Source organism: Cuculus canorus, chromosome 6 (assembly GCF_017976375.1).
Source record: "Cuculus canorus isolate bCucCan1 chromosome 6, bCucCan1.pri, whole genome shotgun sequence".
Classification (NCBI taxonomy): Eukaryota; Metazoa; Chordata; class Aves; order Cuculiformes; family Cuculidae; genus Cuculus; species Cuculus canorus.
Genome location: NC_071406.1, coordinates 9,322,352 through 9,343,495, shown reverse-complemented (window position 1 = coordinate 9,343,495; position 21,144 = coordinate 9,322,352).

Below are 21,144 nucleotides of genomic sequence, written 5' to 3'. Positions count from 1 at the left end.
AGCAGTGGGGACACCTGTTAGGCTACTTACCAAAATTTCTTGTACCATTTAAGGCTATTGTTTCATTTAAATCTGAAATGGCTTTAATCCCATGAGAAGTAGATGAAGGCAAGGCGCTTGATTCAGCTCCATCAGTGAGATGCTTGGAGGCTGACAGTGAGACTCTTGCCTAAGTCTCACGTCTCTTCTGCTCATCAGTTAGTGGATTTACTATTTTAACATACTTTAAAAATATTTTTCTTTTTTTTTCTTGGTTGCATATTTGATAATTCTGCTCCCCAAGACTTGCCCACAGTCATCTGATAATGACATTAAGTTGTTTTCACATTGTGTTGTCATACTGCTCTTTGCTGTACTGGTACGGTTACACGAGCATCTGTTTGTCCAAATAAAATATTGGGAGCTAAAAGGAACATCATATGCATCATCTGCTAGTTTGTCCTAATGAAATTTGGCTGAAGTGGTCAAAGTTGCTCCAGACCAAAGGAAACTGCCACATGGTTTTGACAGTTGAGATGACAGTCTAATGCATCTCTCATAGCTCAGGATGGTATGCACCATTACATTTATAAAATGTAAGAGAGAAGCATGTGCCAGAAGCTATTGTCCTTCAGGCTTTCAAATTATTTTTCCACTATCCTTGAAATTCAAACAAAGTAGAATCCTTAAAAGATCAACCATGCACAGATAGACTTTGTCAGCTGCTTAAAAAAAAAAAAGCAGAAAAAAGCAAAAATCCAAAATGTAATTGATGGTATTTTGCTCTTTAAAGACAATCCTGTTGTATTTATTTTCAGGGGAGTGTGAAGAATTGCAAAGGGGAAAAACGTCTGGACACTAGAGAATGATGTTGGTTTAGTGGCCAGAGCAGAGGATGAAAGGCTGTTAAAGATTTTCCTCTTTTGGCACCTCTTCATATTCTTTCACAGTCTTTTAGGTGGCTGTTGTCCACATTGAAGTGAAATATTTGTCTGATTGAATATCCCAGGCTATATGTTGTAGGTGAACTTCTAATGCAGCAGCTCGGCTGGAGAGCCAGACATCACACGGCATCCACTGCAGTCTAGAGCAGAAATCTGAAATCATGGAGTAAGAACAGTACAACTCTAAGTCTTTAAGATATTTTCCATGCCTTGTAAATCTCCTTGTAGGCTCCAAAGCTCCTAAGTCAGTCATCCCGCAGTCAGCAAGAATAAGGAGAAGAAAGACGTGTACTACCACATGGGAATTTTCTTTTCTTGAGGCAGTAGAGATCGTACATTCTGCAGAGTACTGTTAGTATTGTTAGTACTGTAGACTCATTTTAGAAGCTATCTTTAGTAGTAGCACTCTGCTTATCTGCCATCACTCCCATTGCCTCACTATTTGTAACAAATATTTACAAATCTTAATCTCCTATATTTCTGTGAGGTGACAGATGCATAAAAAAGGAAATGTGGCTAAAAGTTGTCCATTTCTCCTGTGCAAATTATCATGCAAAGAACATAAAAAAATTAGAGAGAAATTTTTTTTTTGTGGCTTCAGTAAGTGCATGTTAGGAGAAATGAGTAATGAAGTAATCATAACTCTCTCTGAGAGTGAGGTGACAGTGGGCATACTCTAGAGGTGGAGTAAAGAGCCCATCTCAATTCACGCCAAAGGAATTAGGCTGATTGTGATCACTGCAGGTGGGAAGGACTTGCGAATGTACACTAAATATATACAATAAAAACGTAGAAGGGAACAAACATCAAACTCTGACAAATTCCTTCCTGGTTAGAAAAGTGCACTGGGGAACGTATCGATATATATTAAATCCTTAGTTCTAAAAATGATAGGTTTCACTTAATTTTCCGTAAAGTGAAGTATTTCAATTTATTTGTTTAAGACCTTAATTCCCCCTCCCCAATTTGCTTTGCCCTTGAAGAAAGCTTATAAATATTTCCTTGTTATTTCAGTCTTTCTTAAGTTGGTCTTTGTGAAGAGCTTGGAGGAATTCGTTTATTCTCTGTGAATCTTTTCTCTCATCTGCTTTGTTCCTTTGGTCAAGAATATGAAGCAGCAGCACAAGGATTTTTTTTATTATTTGTTCTTTAATTTCCTTCCTTTTTCTTATTCCTTTCTTATATTCAGTACTTTACCCTTGAGCTCTCTGTTCAAACTGCATCCTAATCCTGGCAGTATAGATTTAGCATGTCATCTCCAGTGAAATCATTATATTTTTATTAGCATTCTGATATTAATTTTATATGGCCACTTTTTTATCCCTGACTGTTATTCTAGAAGAACTTTCTCACTTACTATTAGTTTATTCAATTTATTTTATGATGTTGTTGTATTGCTCCTTTGAGAAGCAGTAGCACTTCTTTGTGCAGTTCCTCTGATATCTGACTGGGAGAGCAGCCCTGATGACAAAGTTTGGTTTGGGTTTTGTTGGGTTTTTTTGTTGGGTTTTTGTTGTTTTGGTTTTTTTTTAATCCTGTAAAATTCTGTTTATATTTCTTTTATAAAACACCCAAAAATGTCAATTTTCACTTTCTTATTTACTTTCTCAGGAACTTAAAAAAAAAATCCACTTAATTGTGGATGCTCCACACCACCACCAAAGTGTTGGGCTAAGGCTGAGACCAAGGACTGTGTCCTGCTGCTGGCTGCTCCTGGTTTTGCCCACTTCAGTATTTGACTGTGGCTTGAAGCTCAGGCTGCAGCCCAGCAAAACCCACCAGCTCAGCACTATTCTGTCCAAAAGCAGCTGGGAGCAGCAGGCAGTAAGCTGGCCAAGAAATGGCAATTCTCCACAGTTATCCTGTCTCAGCCAAAAACATCTCTGGATTACAAATAGCACAGCTCTGCTCTACCAGTGATGTTAGCGCATATTGTTTGCAGATAATCATATTCCCAAGTGTCAGGGGACAGGACAAGAGGGAATGGCCTCAAGGTCTGCCAGGGGAAGTTCAGGCTGGACATCAGGAAAAAATTTTTCATGGAAAGAGTCATTGGGCGCTGGTGATGTCCCCATCCCTGGAGGTGTTTAAGGGATGGGAGGATGAGGTGCTGAGGGGCATGGTTCAGGGATTGTTAGGAATGGTTGGACTCGATGATCCACTGGGTCCTTTCCAACCAAGTGATTCTATGATTCTGTGATTCTATATCACCCTGGAGGGAGGCACCAGCAGTCCCTGCCTCCCAGCTGGTCTCAGTGCTCCAGTCAGGCTGCTCGTCCTCACCTTGGTGGCATGCAACAATCGAGAACTGGTGGAGAGAAGCTCAGCTGTGGGGACTGACCACATCTGTCACCATGCAGAGAGGAAATACTTTCCATTTCTCCATTAGCCTTTGGGGCACGTGCCCATCCTGGAGCAGTGGAGCACCACAGTTCCACAAAGGGCTACAGTGAGCTATTTTTGTGCTTGAGCAGACGAGCTGCTCTGCTCCTTTCACAACTTCCCTTCACCCATTTGAACTACCTTCATAAAGAGAGACATATTTAATCTTTAGTAGTTAAGAGTTGCAATTGCAATTTCTTTTCATTTAACAAAAATATCACAATACTGTCAGAAATGAGTCATTTTTCAGAACATTACAGTCCTGAGTTGTCCAAAGTAAAAGTAAAGTTACTGAAAAACACAGCAGCCCTTTAGAAAGGACTGCTTTTCCAAAGGGCTATTGCATTCATGTGCGAGAAGAAAGAAAACTAGTCCTTGGGCTTTAAAAATTTACAGAGAATTTTCAAACAGATGGTTTAACGTGATCATCTCCGGTAGCAGAACAAAGCAGTTCTAGCTCCTAACTATTGATGCTAATAACTCTGGTAGATAAAGGGAGTTACCTTTCTTGAAGAACTAAATCTCACGGCATCCTTAATTTCCAACACCTTTAATATTTGTTTTCTCTAAGTACAAGTGGTGGCCTAATCCAGCCTTATTGCAGCTGGAATAGCTTCTTGAAGAGAGTGGCAACATAAGCGCAAAATAACTCTTTTTGGTTTTATTCTAGGACTTCTTAAAAAATATTATTCTCTTTTCTATTGGAGTTTGGCTGCTCTTTAGTCCAAATATCCCATCTGTACACATATTGCCATCCAGGTTGTCTCAGCTGCACTGAGAAACTTTCCAATTTCTAGTTGGAAGTTAGATTCGCCTCTGATTTCGCTTCATTCTTGACAGTATTTCACCTCTTTAAAGGACAAAGATTTTTGCATCAGATTTTCATTAGAGGGTAGCATCTTGACGTTTGAAACTTTCCATATTCTCACAATAATGACACACAGATAAGGGAAACAAGTATCTACCCTTGTTTTTGAAAAGAAAACAAGAAATGCGTAATGGTGTGGAAACTCAGGAGACTTAACTATAACTAACTATAAACTCAACCCACCTGTTAGAATTATTCTTTTCAGGATAAATCTTTCCCTGTTCCCAAGAGAATTTGATATCAATGCAGGGCTTTGCTTCATTGTAACTCTGCTTCTACCCCTAAATTAAAAATGAAGCTAGACAGGGAGCCTGTATTGCTAGAGACAGTAGTTGCATGGAAAACTTAACATGGTTTCAGAGCTGCAAGCTTATCCGCTTAAGGACATTACTAAGGAACCAGATGGAGGATAGTTTTCAATAGCTAACCATCTGGGCCCTGCAATGATACACTCTGCCCTAAGCATTACTATACGAATTGACTTCATGATGGGAAAAACCAGAGAAAAAGAGACAAGCAGAGAAAGAAAGAGCATAATACTTTATATTGCAAAATGTGCAGCCAAAGAGTCATCACTTTGTCACACACTGCAGTTTCCTGGTCTCTCTTTGCATTTATAATCTGTAGGATAAAAGGTACAGAAAATGAGAATTTAATGGTTAGCATCACAGCTCTGAAGGAAATCAGAGATAGTGTATTATTTTTAGTGGAGCTTTTCTTGTTTTTTTGGATGTCAAAGTGCAAATGAATAGGGCAATGTTTTCCAACAGGGCTACTGATTGCACGGATATGTAATTTTAGGTCTTCTGGGTTACTTTTTGGAGTTCTGCACCTCAGGGCTTCCAGCTAATTCTGTGTCCACAGATGGGAACTCTAGTGTTTTACAGAGACCAGAAAAAGGTAAGAAATATAGAATGTTCCATTAGGCTTGTGGAAAACACTAAATGCCTGGTAACTAGGTGGAGTCAAAGCAACACCTACAACTGGATTTTCTGAATAGCCTGCTGTATGGTCTTAACATGAAATCAATAGGTCAGAGACTTTTAGATTTTACATATACAACAGTCCTGGAAGACCTAACAAAGGTCTTTTTCTCTGGTGTTTGTGAGGATCTACAATCCACCTTATTGAGTGCAAACTTTAGCTCAAATTTTCCATGCAGTTCAAGCATTCTGGATGTTTTTGTGGTTTTTTAACTTGCCATGTTGATTCTCCAGTATCTAATATCGTGTCAGGTTTTGTTATGGCCTTTTCTCTGTCAGAGCAGTTACAGGATTTTTTTCCTCTAGCTATTCACCCTGCTTTTGCAAAGCCTGTAGGAACCTGTTGGAGACCTCTTTTCCTTCTGTCACTTTTTGAACGAAATTTGACAGTGGCTTTACTTTCCTTAGTAAATTTGGCTAAAATGATAACTTAAGGAAAAAAAAAGCTTAAAAAAAAAGATAAAAAGTAAATAAACCAATAAATCTCATTTACCTTGAGGTTCTGCTGAGTTTTGAAATGCCCAGATAATGTAGGTTAGATCTAGTGAACTCTTCCATAGTGTGAATCTGGATAACACATTATTGAAAGTCATTGAGGAAATGTCATGAACCTTCACTGAATATTATGTGCCTGGTGTTGGTGGCATTACCACAGCTATTTGTACACCTGAGCTGTTTCCACAGAAACTGAGGACTCTAACCCCTAAAGAAAGAGGGTCCTCGTGAAGAATAATAAATCCTTACACAGGATTTCCAACTGTATCTTGCTTTTTTATGTGTATGACAGGTCAAGAGAAGTATTAAATAGTTATAAAAACCCAGAGATCAGTCCATTCAGAATATTTCTGTGTTGGATCCTTGGAAAGAAATTAAAAGTTCATGTCCTTTACCTAGATAGAACTGATGATTCTTCTTGATATATTTATGTTACATTTGTTTTGTAAAGGGAGAGAAAATTTCTTGCAATGATTTAAATCACTATAGTATCTTACACTTCAACAATGTGCCACTACACTTCAGCTTGGCACTGTGTGTGTATGTGTTCATGTGTGTTTGGTGCTCTTGGTTTTTTGCAAGCAAATAACACCGGTATAACTTGGTGATAATAACGAGTTTGAAAATTGATTTCTTTCTTTTCTCAAAAGAAAATCTCCATTTACCATTAGTATGTGTCACTGCTGTTGAACAGGCTACATACTTTGTTTAATGTTGAGATTGGCTTCAGGTATTAGTGGTGTGAAACAGTTTATGCAGGTACATATCGCAAAGAGAGCGGCTTATCTGACTCTGAAATTACTTTTATATGAGAATGCAATTAAGAAAAGTAATAATAGGCCTTGCAGAACTTGCCTGCTTCCACTCGTCAGTCCTTTTCTTCATCAGTGTTGCACTGCAAAACTGGAAAATGTGGCTTGTATGAAAATCTTGGCTCGGTAACAATCACACATAGCTTGCAGGAGATGGGGAATTCATGTAAATAAATAGATCACTGTTCTGAAAAATATTTGCTCCTCTTTATTAGTACTCTATTTTCTTCTTCTGGAACTTATTGATTTAATAGAAGTTTATGCAACTAAAGCATGTTGGTAAACAGAAGGGTTGCTCTCTTTGGACTGATACTATTCCCAACTATCTGGAGAGCACAGCTTTCATTTGAACCTGTGGTGTTCCTTCCTCATTTGCAGTTGTTCTGTTGGTGAACAAGCAGTGAGCTCTACTTCCTAATAAGCAGAAAATATAGATCCTAATTTATATCTTAGAGCACAGGATACCTTGAAAAGTGTGAGGAAAATCATCCTGGCTGTAAGAAGAAAAGCTGTTAGGTTGCAAATAGAGACAGAAATCTACCCTAAACAAGGAGAAATGTTTGTTCCTGCTTTTCTCACATGCAAGCCTTGAGTTAAAAGGATGCCATAGTGCAAACAACTTGAAGCAGCTCAAAAGAAACACTGAAAAGGTATAATTTGCAGGAGCTTTGCTCTAGAACTACATTTGTCCAAAGGCCTGTTCCTCTTCTATAAATCTGACTCGCATTGGATTCTACCCACATTGCATACAAGTTATAGCTCATAAAATGCATAATTGAGTCACTAATGTTATCATTCAGGAAATATCTTTCTAAAACACAGCTTTAAACACTGTTTTGTATACTCAGACTGTGCCTGGCTATTAGTCAGAATCTGCCAGATATATCTGTTCTGCAAGAGCTGATCTGCAGACTTTCAGCAGGGATGCATGAACCTTGGCCTGATGTTTCTCAATACTGCAAAGCTGCGTTACTGCAAAACCGATCTTTTGGAAGTGCAGCTAGGATGACGACCTCATTCAATAAAAAAGGAAGATGACTCAAAAATTAAAGTGGCAGTGAAAAATCCAAATAAGACAATGTCACCTATGAAAACTTATCTAAAAGAAGACCAAACAAGGTTTTGAAGATTTTCTATGAAAAGCTTTCTCATGGTTCTTTCATTTGCTGGCTCCTGAAAACCATGCTTTTCCTTCTACAAATAACTCAGCGCAAAGGACAGTTCATAGTTTCAGGCTTTAAGCGATGTATCACAGATGGCACCTTAAGAGATGGCAACAGATACTTGGTCTCTTTGGCTGACCTTGCTGTACTTCGAGTAAGAACAAGCTGAAAGTCTGCCTGCTCTACAGATCTGCTCACCCTGCAAGAAGATACTTGGGAAGGTCCCAAAGCGCCAAACCCTGCAGTAGAGATATGAAGATGTTGAATTCAGAGGTGAGCACAGCCCTTGCTCTCTCTCTCTCTCTGTGTGTGTCTCCTTTTTAATGCAATCAAACCCCAACACTTCCAGTTAATAAATAGCCTCATTTAGAGAGATTTTTTGTGCAGAGTGGACAGACTTTCTCAAGAAGTACTTTAAAGGAGTTGCCTTTTTGCCATTCATGAATCTTCAGAAATGTCTGCTGAACGCATGACACTAACTGATGGAAGTCCTGCATTAGATCAGCTTCGGCAGCACGCAACACACTGCCCTGGGAGGGTGAGCGCTCAATGAGATAAGCTCGATTTGCTCAGAGGGTCCGTTTCCACTAATAGAAAGCAGCATGAAGAACTCAATCATCATTAAGTGGTCAAAGATTCGAATCTGTTCATAAAATTGCATCTAGAGAAATTAAGTTGCTGATGGTGAGTGTCTCTAATTGTCGTATTGCAGTGTTCCTCTGAGTCTGAAAAATGAGAACAGTAACAAGTGTCATTAAATACAGAATTTACAGTAATGTGAACTAGAAGCCTAAAGTCTGCATTGATGCATACTGTGTTACAGGGACAAGAAAAGGCTAATGCTACATCTAGAGGTTGTCTGGTTTTAGTTTTACGAGCAGTGTAGGAAACACAATCAGACTTTTCTTTATCCTTAAAATAGCTGTGGAACTCAATATTCTGGAATTTATGGGTACTTTAAACAAAATTTTATATCAGAGGTATTTTCAAAATCCTGAACCGAACACCCAGGGGCAGTGGAGCTTCTGAATTGCACTGTTATTTCTCTTAACAAATGATACGTCTAAGCCAGGGGAATCATTATCACACAATGTTGTGTGTGCACAAATAGTTTACCTGTGTTCAAAACGGGCTAAGACATGGGAGAAAAATGTTTTCTCGCTGACAAACTCAAATTACCTTGAGCTTGGGTTTGAGTAACAAGCCTCTGGAGTTGAGAGAGTGTATGGGGGAAGCATGACTGTGTGATGCTATAGCTCTTATCCTCTTCCCTCATTCTCCATCACAAGCTGCTGTTTGGGACGTGAAACTGAGCTAAAGGCATCTTTATCATGGGCTGGACGCTACTGGGAGAGCATGGTATTATTAAAGCACGTTAAAATCTTGTAATGCCATGTAGACCTCACTTATGACAGGATTTACCTATTTTAATTCCCCTTATATTAAGCAAAATTTTTTCCTTTTTGTTTCAATTTTCTGCATTCCTGTGTTTTCTGTCACTTTTTCTCCCCTTATCCTCCATATTGTGTTATTTTCTGGGTTTTTTTTTTTTTTTCCCATGTTTTCCTCTTCATGTTCACCTTCTTTACCTCAGTTTGACTGGTAAGATTCCTCAGACAGGAACGATCATATAAAAAGAATAGTGCCAACACTTACCTTTTATTCTTGGGCAAATTGCTCACCACAATGTAGAGTGTACTACAGAATTGCTATACATAAAACAATGGCATTTTTATTGTGTTGTGATGAGAATAGTTCACCTTGCTGATGACCTCAGGAAAGCAGGCTGTTCCATGCATGCAATTTTAGCTCATTGAGATTTCAAAGATCCCTTTCAAACATATATCACAAGAAGTCTTCTTTTAGCACATTGACTCTTTGTTCTCTTCCATCATTGAGTTGAATATGCGGATGAAGTCCTGCAGAGAAGGTGGCAACGCTTGGAAAGAAGCAGACTTTGAAGGAATGTGAAATGAATGAAGAGAAACTTGGCTGAAATTCAAAAACAAATACAGAAATGGAAAAGGACTAACATTTTCAGATATTAACAGTGAGGCTACAATTAAATTTCAGGCTACGAGAAACAAATGAATGAAAAGCTCAGAGACAGACTGCATAATCTGTATTTTTGTTCATGCATTCAGATTGATCACAGGGTAAGTGCCATTCACCTCTAAAAGACTGGTCAATCATAGATATAAAAATGAAATCTGTGCTCTCTATCTGATTATTTAGCAGGCTCATATCATCCAAAGCATGGTGTAGTGGGTGCCAGTAACATAAATGGAGTTTTATGCTATTTTTTTTGGAGTTTATGGAGGATTATTCACACAACTGAATAAGGAAAAGCGTAGTTGAGAACGGCAGCTTCAGAACCCAAATTACTGCAGTATCCTCTGGATTAGAGATGAACATGACAAAAGCTATATGTACAACTCTTAAGATCTTCTGGTTCTCCCGGTCACAATGGGGAATACCTGGGAGGTTGTTTGAATGATGTTCTATGATTTGTTTCTTACAAGGTAGTTTTGGCCTGTGTTTTTTCTGATTTTGTTTTGAAGTCCCAGCTGAGGGAAACAGAATCATTTCTACTTAAAGGCACTCATCCATGATTTAATTTCTCCACTTTGATTCTGCAGCCTCTGTACAAGAAAGGGAGAAGGATAAATCAAATTCACTCCAAGTACCGAAGAAATGTGTGTGAAAGAATCTTTTATGTAAATGGACAAGTCTCGTTGAAGACTAAATGGATAAGTATGTAATTTTCCTCTCAGTTTTCTATATTGAAAACCACTTTAGAGATTTCCAGCAGCTTTTTTCACAAGCTGCTGGAAACACAAAGCTTCCAAGGCTGTGTTCCCTCCTTAACACTGGAATGAAACTCCTAATATTCTCACAGTTATCACAAAGGGCAGAAATTCTCACAATTTTCATCTTCTCAGTTAAGGGAAAAGAGAAAGGAAGGAAGGTACTTTGTTTATTTGTAGTGTCTTTTTATATCTTTGAGACCCTGTATATAGCATCTCTGTTCTACTACACCTTAAGAATTTGTGCTTGAGTAGATTAATGTATGCAAATGGCACTGGAAAAAAGAGAGACACAAAGCACTGAAGGCAACCAGGAGTTTTTTTTGAGAACAAGTAAAAGGAGATAAAAGAATGCAAATGACAAACTGAAATTGAAATCTCAAAAGTAAGGAGTTTTTAAATCCATGCATTTTAATAAACAAAAGAGAAAGAAACACAGACTTGTCTTAAAATTTACAACAAGTTTGTATCAACTGTTAAATGATTGGTAAAATTTATTGGTTGCTTTCTTCAGATGGAGTCATGGATCAGTCTTTGAAAAGTAGCAGGGAAAGAACAGGAGATAATATTTTTGGACAGAAGTGTGGATAAAGCTGTTGCTTACAAATGAGGATTAGCTAAAGCAGCAGGCCCAGACAGCGTGCACGCACATTAGCTACAGGAAACGAGCAAAGAAGTCCATGACCCTTTTAACTGACATTTAGAAAAGTTCACTATTTCTAGAGTGATTCCTGAGCACTGCAAAGCAGAAAACGGATCTGTGTTTAGAAAACAGACACCGGTTTCAGGTTTAGATTCATTGCTTTCAAAGAATAGAAGAATTTACATTGGAAAATTAATCTGGCCGTGACCCTTCCTACAGCTATTTAGACTGAGTGACTGTAGAATTAGGCCTTCCTTTGCAATGCTCATTTCTTTGTTGTACAGGATCTAGCTTAAATACTCTGGAACCAGGTCGTGCACTCAGTGCTACTGCAGCCAGGAAGAGCAAACTGCAGACCTGTGACCTCTTTTTCAGCATTCTGATGGCAAATTGGTCAATATACTTAACGTGACTGAGAGGCCTCAGTAAGAAACCAAAGAGCTTTCAAGATGTGTTTTCACTGAGAGCTGTTTTCCTGCATGGTCACCAAAGGAAAGTAATTTGTCTGCCCCTCCTAAGCTATAGTGCAATCCGAGAGACAGGACTCCACTATGCCCTGTCTTAAAGCCTCATTGCAGTAGGACACCCCCAGAACTCATATTGCAACCTTTGCAGAGGAAATACTGCAGAGGTGATGGAATGTGTGACTGAGGATGATGTCCTACTACCAGAGAGTCTTCTGAGCTAATTCTCAAGTTCAGGCCACTGCGTATTACAGAGTTTCACATGGGTTTACTCTCAGCTGTAGGCTTCAGTGGAAACAGGAGTGGTCTGGAAACAACCGCTTTGACTGGTGGTTCACTTCATAGCACAAAACAAATGAAATGTTTGGAGTAACCAGACCTGGAAATAAAAGATGGTTTGGCCAAAGCATAGAAAAAGGAAAACTGGCACGCAGCCTGAGAAGGTTAATATGGGTGGCAAGAACAGACCTGTGTTAATGCTGACAGGTCATGCCCTGGAGATGTTCAGGGAAGGTGCACGATCTAAACCACAGTACATACAGTGGGAGTCTTGAAACTGGTAGACTTTTCAAAGGTATAGAGGTACACAAGCCAGAAATTATGAAATTATTGCCACTAGTTTCCAACCTTGGCTGTTGGGACACTCAAAATCTGAGTATTCATTCTAAGTATTTCCATTTGTCTCAGATGTAGAAATGTGTTCTTCAATATCTAATCCAGCACAGAGCCTTCTGTTACAGCAGTTTCTTTATAAATATTAATAATTTGCCACCAAGTCTGACCGTTGTTAAGTTAAATAAGCTAAAGTGCTATATTCACACATAAATCTTACTGGAGGCTCAGGGGTAAGGTGAAAGCAAACTGCTTCAATGAGAGATTAGTCTGGGTTATTCTCAATGGAAGATTAATCCAGAAATAGTCTCTACATGTTCTACTCATTTACCCAGCACAAGAATTTATTAAATAGTTCCTAAAACTGCAAGACTTGGGGAGCTTTCCTGTGATAGCTATGCCATATTTCACTCCTTTCCTTTTCTGTTCTATTATTTTTCTTCTTTACATGATGGCTTCACTGAAAAAAAAAATAAAAATCTGAGTGTAAAAGACTTCTAAGGTTCATATTTTCCAATAGACTTAAGAAAATAAAGATGAAAGGAACTTAATAATTTTGCTTTATTACTCTCACTTTGAGAAAAACTCTTTTTGGCTGAATCATTACTTTGCCTTGCTTAGAAAAATGTTAGGGAAGGATTTTTTTCCAGAAGTATATAAATTTTATTGGCTTTTAATAGGTCTACAAAATTCTGCAGGATGTGATGGGATTTCTTCCATGTGGAAATGGACTTTAGAGCTATAGAAAATTTGACTCAATGTCCCATGAAAAAGCCTAAAGAAATTTACTGTGCATCAGTTCCCATAGATACATACAGATGTTTTGGGATATTTTCGTAAGGAGTTTTTAGGATGCTGTCACCATGGGATAGGGAACACCTGTCAATGATATGATTGCGTCATTATGTAATTTTTTGTCAGAGTGATGTGCTTTTAAGACTAATCAGAAAAATCAGTTTCTTCTGAGAGGAGTTACTGGTGACTTGGCAGTCTGAAAACATGCTTCCATACCTAGAAAATCCTTCTGTTCTTTAAATCCCTTGGAATTACTGAGGTTGTGGCTGAAAAGTAACAGGAAGGCAGAATGCTTTGCAGATGAAGCCCTGGATCTGGGTGGTCCACACTCAGATCCCTGCACATGAATACTGGTGTCAATCTGGTAGGCACAAATCTACGCAGAGGAATCTGGGAGAGGGGTTAGGACTCTTAGCATCCTTGGGAACCTCTTTATCTGTGCTTTTGGAGCTAATAGTAACTCCCAATCCCATGTCAGTATTACAAGAGTAAACACTTTGAGTGTTACAGAGAATTCAGGAAAGGAACTGTCTGTATACATGGGCAGACAGACAGGAAGATGATTCACATTTACCTTGAAAATAAACACTGATATCCTGGGATTTAAGGATAAAGAGATAAACAGCCTGTGCTGTGATGGAAATGTATGCAGCAAATCACACAAATCTCCATTTATCCTAAAGCCTGATTCCATTGATATAAATGAAAAAAAAAAAATCCCTGACTTTAAAAGGCTCAGGATTTAACATTCTGAATAGGATATACTGACATTTGGTGATCTTCCTTGTAATCATTTTTCTTAGGGTTGTTTGGCACTGCACAAAGCAGCTGTGTGGGTGTCTGTCTCCACGTATATAATTATTTTATTATAAAAACTCTAAGGATAGACTTGTCTTTGAACAGCCAGATGCACTTCATCACTCTTTTGATAGTCTTGGATAATTTGTTGTATTATTTATTGTGCTCAGACTACTGCTTACAGGGCTTTAAGGTCTTGCCGTGATTTAGACAACATTTGAAATACCAGTGTGATAATAGTTTCATACAAATCCAAGACACTAGCCTTGATTTATATGCTGAGAAGAGAAAAGGGAAGGGAAGGCTAAAAGATCTGACAGTTTACAGAAGCAGTTATTCCTTATTAACTTTGGGAAAAGGATGAAAGGGGCTTCACTTGCCACTTCCTCGCGTAAAGTACAGGAGACCCGGGCACCTTCTTTTCTGATGTTTTTCTGAGTTACTGTGGCTTTACACACGCATCTAGACCAGTACCATTTACTAGCCTGCCCCAAACCAGAGGACTCATGTTGCGAATCTGTCTGCCTCTATGTTTTGCTTTGTACAATTGAGCTAATTCTCCGCAGTACCTGAGGAGAGGTCCATAGCATCTCACCACCCCTTGAAAGAGGTACTTCAGCTCCAAGCAGTCCCTTCATCAAGTAGAAAACTTGTTATGTACACCTTTTGACTCCCACACACAGCTGTGAGAGGAAGAAGTTTGTTTTCTATATGTGACTGTGCTACTCTGCAGACGATCTTCAAATGGTATTATCTGATGTAGCCTGAACGTTGCTGCTCAATAGTCATCACTGCAGCAGGGGCAGCTTAAAATTATACCAGCCAACCAGGAAAAAAAATAAAGACTTTCTTACATTCTACACTCAATCTTATTCTTTAAACATTTTTGGGAATCACAAATATTTTTTCAGCATCTCATTTTTCTCTGTTAACAAATGTTTGTATAAATGAATTTTTCACTTGTACAGTTTGGTGGATAATTTGGGCTTTTCTTCCTATTTTAAACTCATTTGGAGATTCTCACTTACGTAAGCATGCAAATGCAACTTGTGCAAAATGATACTTTGTCTTCAAGTCAGTTACTGATTTTAATAGTTTTTGTTTTCCTTAGCAGCAGTTATCAGAAAGATGTTATACTTTAGATGAAGAATTCATATTATCCTACATGTAATTAATAGCAAGTACCTTAAAAAGACATAGGTTAAAACTAGCACACATAAACTAGTAAATTTGGAAAAAGAAAACACATTTCATAGTCTATTTGGGGTGGCTAACTACAGAGAATTATTTATTGAGTAATAACATTTTGATGATTTCCATTTCATATTTATTTCAGATTGTAATTGATGTGGATATTTTTCCATTAAATATCTCCCTGAATCTTTCTGTTGATGGAGTCATAGTGTTACACTATGAACTTGCCAACAAAATGACTCAGCTGAAAGCTTGCAAAGAGATTTAGAGATCTATGTTTAAAAGCAGTTTAAAGATGTTTGATATAAATGCTACAAATGTCTATGTGTTAATTTTTAAGTAAATGTCCACATGTAGATCCTTTTACTCATGATCTCATTTCTGTTTTCTTGATTTCTTCACTATGTCGGAAGGTTGTTTAGATACTCCATGTTAGGAGCTGCTTAATCACAAAACAAAATGTGTGGGTTTTCCCGTGAAACTTGTGTTTTACACAGGTGTAAACAGATGTACAGGGTATAAGAATCCTTTCTTGCAATCATTAACAAAAGATAAGATATTTATTTTCTGTATGTTAAGGGTCTCAAAGCCTAATGCATGTTTAAATTCATCAGCATTTAATCATGAGTATGTTTGCCTCATTCAACATTAAGCTATGAATAAGGTGTGGCACCATCAACCCATAGATTAACAAAACCACAGCTATAAGTATCAGTTACAAGAGAATGAACATTATATCAATGTTTTATTTTTTAAATAACTAGGTTAGCTGCAACCTGGACTTGTAATGATAGATGCCAATATGATCATTCACTCTGTTTCCCAAACAGGTAAAAAACTTATGAAAAATGCTAGTTTGTTCTTTAACTGGGAAAGAGCCATTAAAATGATACACTGGAGATGTTTTGTAGTATAAACATTAACATTCGACCTATAAGACCTGTCAAGGTACTTACTTCACATGAATGAGCACTAATCAAACATTTTAGTATCAAATTTCTTGTTTCTATTTGTACCATTTTATTGCAGATGTTATTGCAGCAGCTCTTAGAAGAGAACAGAATAGAAATTTGAATAACCAAGGAAGGAACTTGGAAATCATAATGTGTTATTAATATACTTTTCTGATATTTCATCAAGATGGCTAAGCTATGTTGACAGTAAAATTCAACTACATTTAATCTTTATTCTGAAAAATACAGTTTGAAATAGGGGATGCACGTGACCAGTATGTTATAACCTTCAGGCCCATCTTGTATAATAATACTTGCCTGATCCTAGGCACTGAAAATGAACTTCTAGTTAGGTGTAACTCTCTTGCCTGCTACTGGTAAAAAGATTTGGGTTCCTATGAAGTTTGTTACAGTATGTCTAGTTAAACCTAGTTTTAATCCCCTTATGATCAAACATCATCCTCCAAAGCAGATAGTTAAGGCTGAGTTTATCATGGATAGGATTATGTTTTGCTTTTTCCTAAAGGGCAAAACTTCGTATCACAGTTTAAGTAGTAAAGAACAGATAGAGTCTGTAGAAGGCTGCAGTGGGAGCAAAGGAACTAGAAGTGACTAGACATGAATACACACACATACAAGTACTTGCAGACATCTCACAGACTTTCTACCTGCTAGAATAGCTCTGTACAAGAAGGCAGGAGTTTATGGTTCTAGAATCAAAAGTCAGTGTTCTCCATGAAATCAAAAAAACAGCTCTTGTAATGACACCAGCTCCCATGCTCATCAATTTTGTCTTTGCAAAGACAGAAAGCGGAGTTAACTTCTGCATCCAAGAGAGAAAGGTGCTGGAGAGGGAATCCTGAAAGATAACTTGCAGCAGAGTTATAGCTCAACCGCGTGCCTTCAATGACAAGAATATTTTCTTCTCTCCTCTCTGAAATTCTCTCTTAGGGGACCTTTGGTGAACACATATTTCCAGCTCTGATGGAGGACCCGTCTGTCTAACAGGTCACCTCCCTTTAGCAACTGGTATTGCAGACAGTTCTTATTTCCCTTTTGTGTTTTTGGAGTCTTTTTTTTTTGAACAAAAGAAAGATGTTGATGCAAAAGTGAGGTGTGCTTAAAGGTTGGAAGTAAGACCTTGAGTGCCCTCTGATTTTTATCCATCCCCACATAGCCCTGCCCTGTGAAGCATTTCTTTGTAGAGTAATTTTTATCTGTGATATTGGAATTTTCTTGGATAGAAAGCAACATTTGGCAAAGACTTATTATTACTTTTGCTGGTGAAACAGTAACCTTTTTGTTTAATATATCTTGGCAAAGTGCTTAACCATATATGTATTGCAGTATTTCTTTTCAGCTGTCAGTAGACAGGATTTAGGCTTTTGTGTGGTGCTAACAGAACAACAGAAAAAAATGCAACAGAATTTTCCCAAGTCCTCTCAAGAACCCATTGTTGCTTCTTCCAGTAAATTAAACAATTTATGGAAGAAAGAGATGAACTTGACATTTTGATAGACGAAACTTATTGAACTCATGGAACCTTCTTAATCCCTGTTTATTAAAGGCAGGTCTGGTCCTGTATCTATACAGTAAGATTCAGTGTCAGGGATTTACCAAAGCTGTTGGTCTTGCAGCGTACGTTGAAGAGGATCAGGAGTTCTGATTAGTCAGACTTATTTGGAGAGCTCATGCCTCTGCTGGATCTCTTTGATCGTGCTTCATCCCTGGCTCCCAAGTCTTTGTCCTGGGCTCTGTAAACTGCATTATCCTGGTGAGCTTAGCAACCTTGGCAATTCTCATCATGTTATATCGGTGTTCCTCTAAAACAATTAAGTTCAAACAGCAAAATTAATTGTGCCAGGTAAACATAACAGCAGGAGAGCAGCACCTGGCCAACAGCAGAGACCTTCATTGATACACATCACACTTTTATTTTTTGTAATCCTGGAGTACTTGAGAATGATTTTTCCTAATGTACTTGACATTTGGCTTATTTGTTGAGGTACAGCACAGACTGACCATGAAGAATTAGGTTCTAATCCATATTGCTTAGTTATGACATGTAGCTTGTACTGCAAGATATATTAACTATTCTTTAAACTGATAAATACAAAGCGGAAAAATTTGCATTTCTGATATATTTCCACGTTGCACCAACGTGTTTTTCTGCATAATATGATCCCAGCTAAACTCCACTGCTCAGGGTTTCTTCAGATTAAAACACAAGCAAGATTCTGGCTTCAGCAAATATTTTAAACAATATAACAATACTGAAATGCCTGCTTTGGAATTTTCACTCTGTTCTCAGCTTGGTAAATGTTTGAAGCATTCAGTGACAGAACATATCACTTCCACATGTTTCCAGTGGCGCTATTTTACTCTTTTTTTTCTGTGTGTGTGTGTGTGTGTGTTCTACACATTAGGACCATTTTCCAGAAAGATTATATGCTCAATTTAGGGAAGGAGGATGTTAGGACGCTTACAAACCCTTGCAAACAAATGATCTCAATTGAAAGGTTTTGGTAACCTACACAGAAATGTAATCATGTGCATATAGTGAAAATCACATAATTGCATTTCACGTGGTGGAATCCCTCTACAATAAAACCAGAGTAGTTTTGCAACAAATGATAAAGAACTCAGGTTTTCACAAGATCAAAAAAAGATTACAAGATTTGTAATTTTCTCCTTATTCTTATGCACCATTATATTTTTTTCAGAATCTTGAGAAGGACAAGTTATAATTTATGTACTGAAGGCAGATTTTGAGATGTATATGGCATTTAGTAAACGAAACACATTTATAAAGCTATGAGACTGTCATGGCACCTTTCATATTCTAGATTTATCATGTTAAAATCAACATTAAAAATGCAATAAATACCTTTGTCTAACCAAGCACATATGAATTCTGAATATGAAACAGGGAGGAAAGTATATCAGAATTATATCAAGAAATAGTTAAGTAAATCAAGGAATTCTTATTTAAATTTTGAACATAAAATAGAGAATATGGGTATGTTTTAACCTAAGCAGAATTACAAAAAGTACTATGTGTCTCTATACACATATATCCTCTTTATTATCATGCAAACAAGTGAGCTCCTCAAATCAAAGCCCCCTGTGAGCACTTATTCCCTTACACTGCTGGAGACTTCGTTCATGTGTGTTTTATGGTTTTTTTTGTACAAATTCTATTTTTTTTTAATTAAATTGAATATAAGTTCCCCCATATTTGCAAATAGAAGGTGCCGATTTAGTTGGTTGTATCCCATTTCCCATTTTGCATAATGTCAGCAAAGAATTTCCCCTGCCTCATACTTTTATCTAGTGCAGGGTAGAAAAAAAGCAAAAAAAAATTGAGGCTTGACATAACTCTCCGTTTTTGTCACTTAGCTGACAAGGTGAGTCAGACTTCCCAGGCTCCCTTCTTGTCAGTCCCATCAAGACAGCAAAAAGCACTCCTCAAAAACCACAGACACGGTTCTAAGTACCCTGCGAGCACCTCCCCTTCCCACTTCTCATCTTGGAACAAGAAGCAGAAATGTAAAATCCTTTCTTTTTTCTCTCCCTTTCTGTGTCACGCAAGGCGTACCACGTTTCCCTGGCACGTTTTCCCATTCAGAAGAACTGGAGCAGGCACCTGAGGACCAGGTCTGAAGCACTCACCATGAATGTCATCAGTCCCAAAGCACAGCCACAGACTGAGTCATTCTTTGATCGGTGCCTCAAAAAGATATCCTACGTTCAAAGAGAGCACACAGATATTAGCTGGGGACGCTAAGTAGTTCAAACAAAGCATTTGCAAATGAAGTATGTATTTGCTTTCCTTTGGCTCATGGTATGCCAAAGGCGTTGAAGTCACTGAGATTTCTAAGTAATTTTTTTGCTTTAGCTTGTGCACTTATTGCTTCTATTGATTGCAAGATAACTCCCAAACAAAGGACTTAAATATGGATTAAAGAAGTGATTAACATGAAAATTTTGGTCAACGGTAATTTAGGGGCAGACATCCTGAAGAAAATAAGATATTTCTATATGCTTTATTACTGGATACAGCTAGATTTCCTTGCAAAATTTGATTTCATTAACTGTATTGCTAACCTTATTTAACAATAAGTAATTATAACTATGACTTGCTGAGGAGCAAGTGTTTTATTCAGTAGGTCCATGAGGTAAAGACTGAGCCTAGCTGTCAGTTCAGATGAGGACTACACTCTTGAGCCTCCTGGTTATTGAATTTCCTGAGAACTCTTTAAACTCCACTTCGATTCATGTTGCAGAGAAGTCTCAGCAGAGACATTAAAGACTCTGTGGACCAAACCGAACTGAAAGATACCCTCCACCTGTGCACTTAATGTGTTCCAGCTGTGCACTTAATGCCTTCCAGCTGTGTACCTGATATATTCTAGTCTGAAGGGGGTCCAGAGCAAACTTGATGCCGATATGTGCACCATGGATCTTGAGGTTTTGTCTGCTTTCCAAATGCTATAGTCAGAAACATGAAGCCAATGTTTTGTTGGGAGATTTTCTAGGAAAAGCAGCAAGAATTCTTCAAAGACATGGTTTGCAGGTCAAATTTGAAGAACTATTGTGTTACAGTCTTCAGCAGAAGAGACCTACATTGTACTAGGAGGTGGCTTAAAGAGAAAAATACCATGCAACAGTGTTGATCACCTTGGCAGGTAAATACATCATTTTTAATACATTCTTTCCTACTATCTTGATATATATGTGCTGACACTTTTTAATGATGTAATGCATAGGAATACTTCCTGATTGTGTGCTACAAGTTTGCAACTGTGGCTCACAAGTTATAAAGCATCTTCAATTACCAATGTATATGGATGTATAAACTATGTTCTTAAAGTCACCTGCTGCCTAGTACATATCTTCTGTATGAAGAGAAAAACATTAAAATGTGTCTGGTGAAGCAATAAAAAGTGCAATATTCAGCAAAAGAAATAAAACAAGAAGATAAGAAAAACAGATCATAGAAAATGAGATAAACAAGACTGCTGCCACAATAGATTCCCATCCATCATTACCCACACACTTCATAAATATGCAATGGGATATATCACACAGATAACTTTTTACTGAGAAGAATGAACCGCTTGTTCTCACACAGTTTTATATGTATTTTCCAAGGGTGTGGGTAACGGTTGCTGAGAATCTGGTGCCCAAATTTTTCCTGAGGAGCCTGAGCTATGAGTAAACTTCACAAGTGATTCAAACTCATACATCAC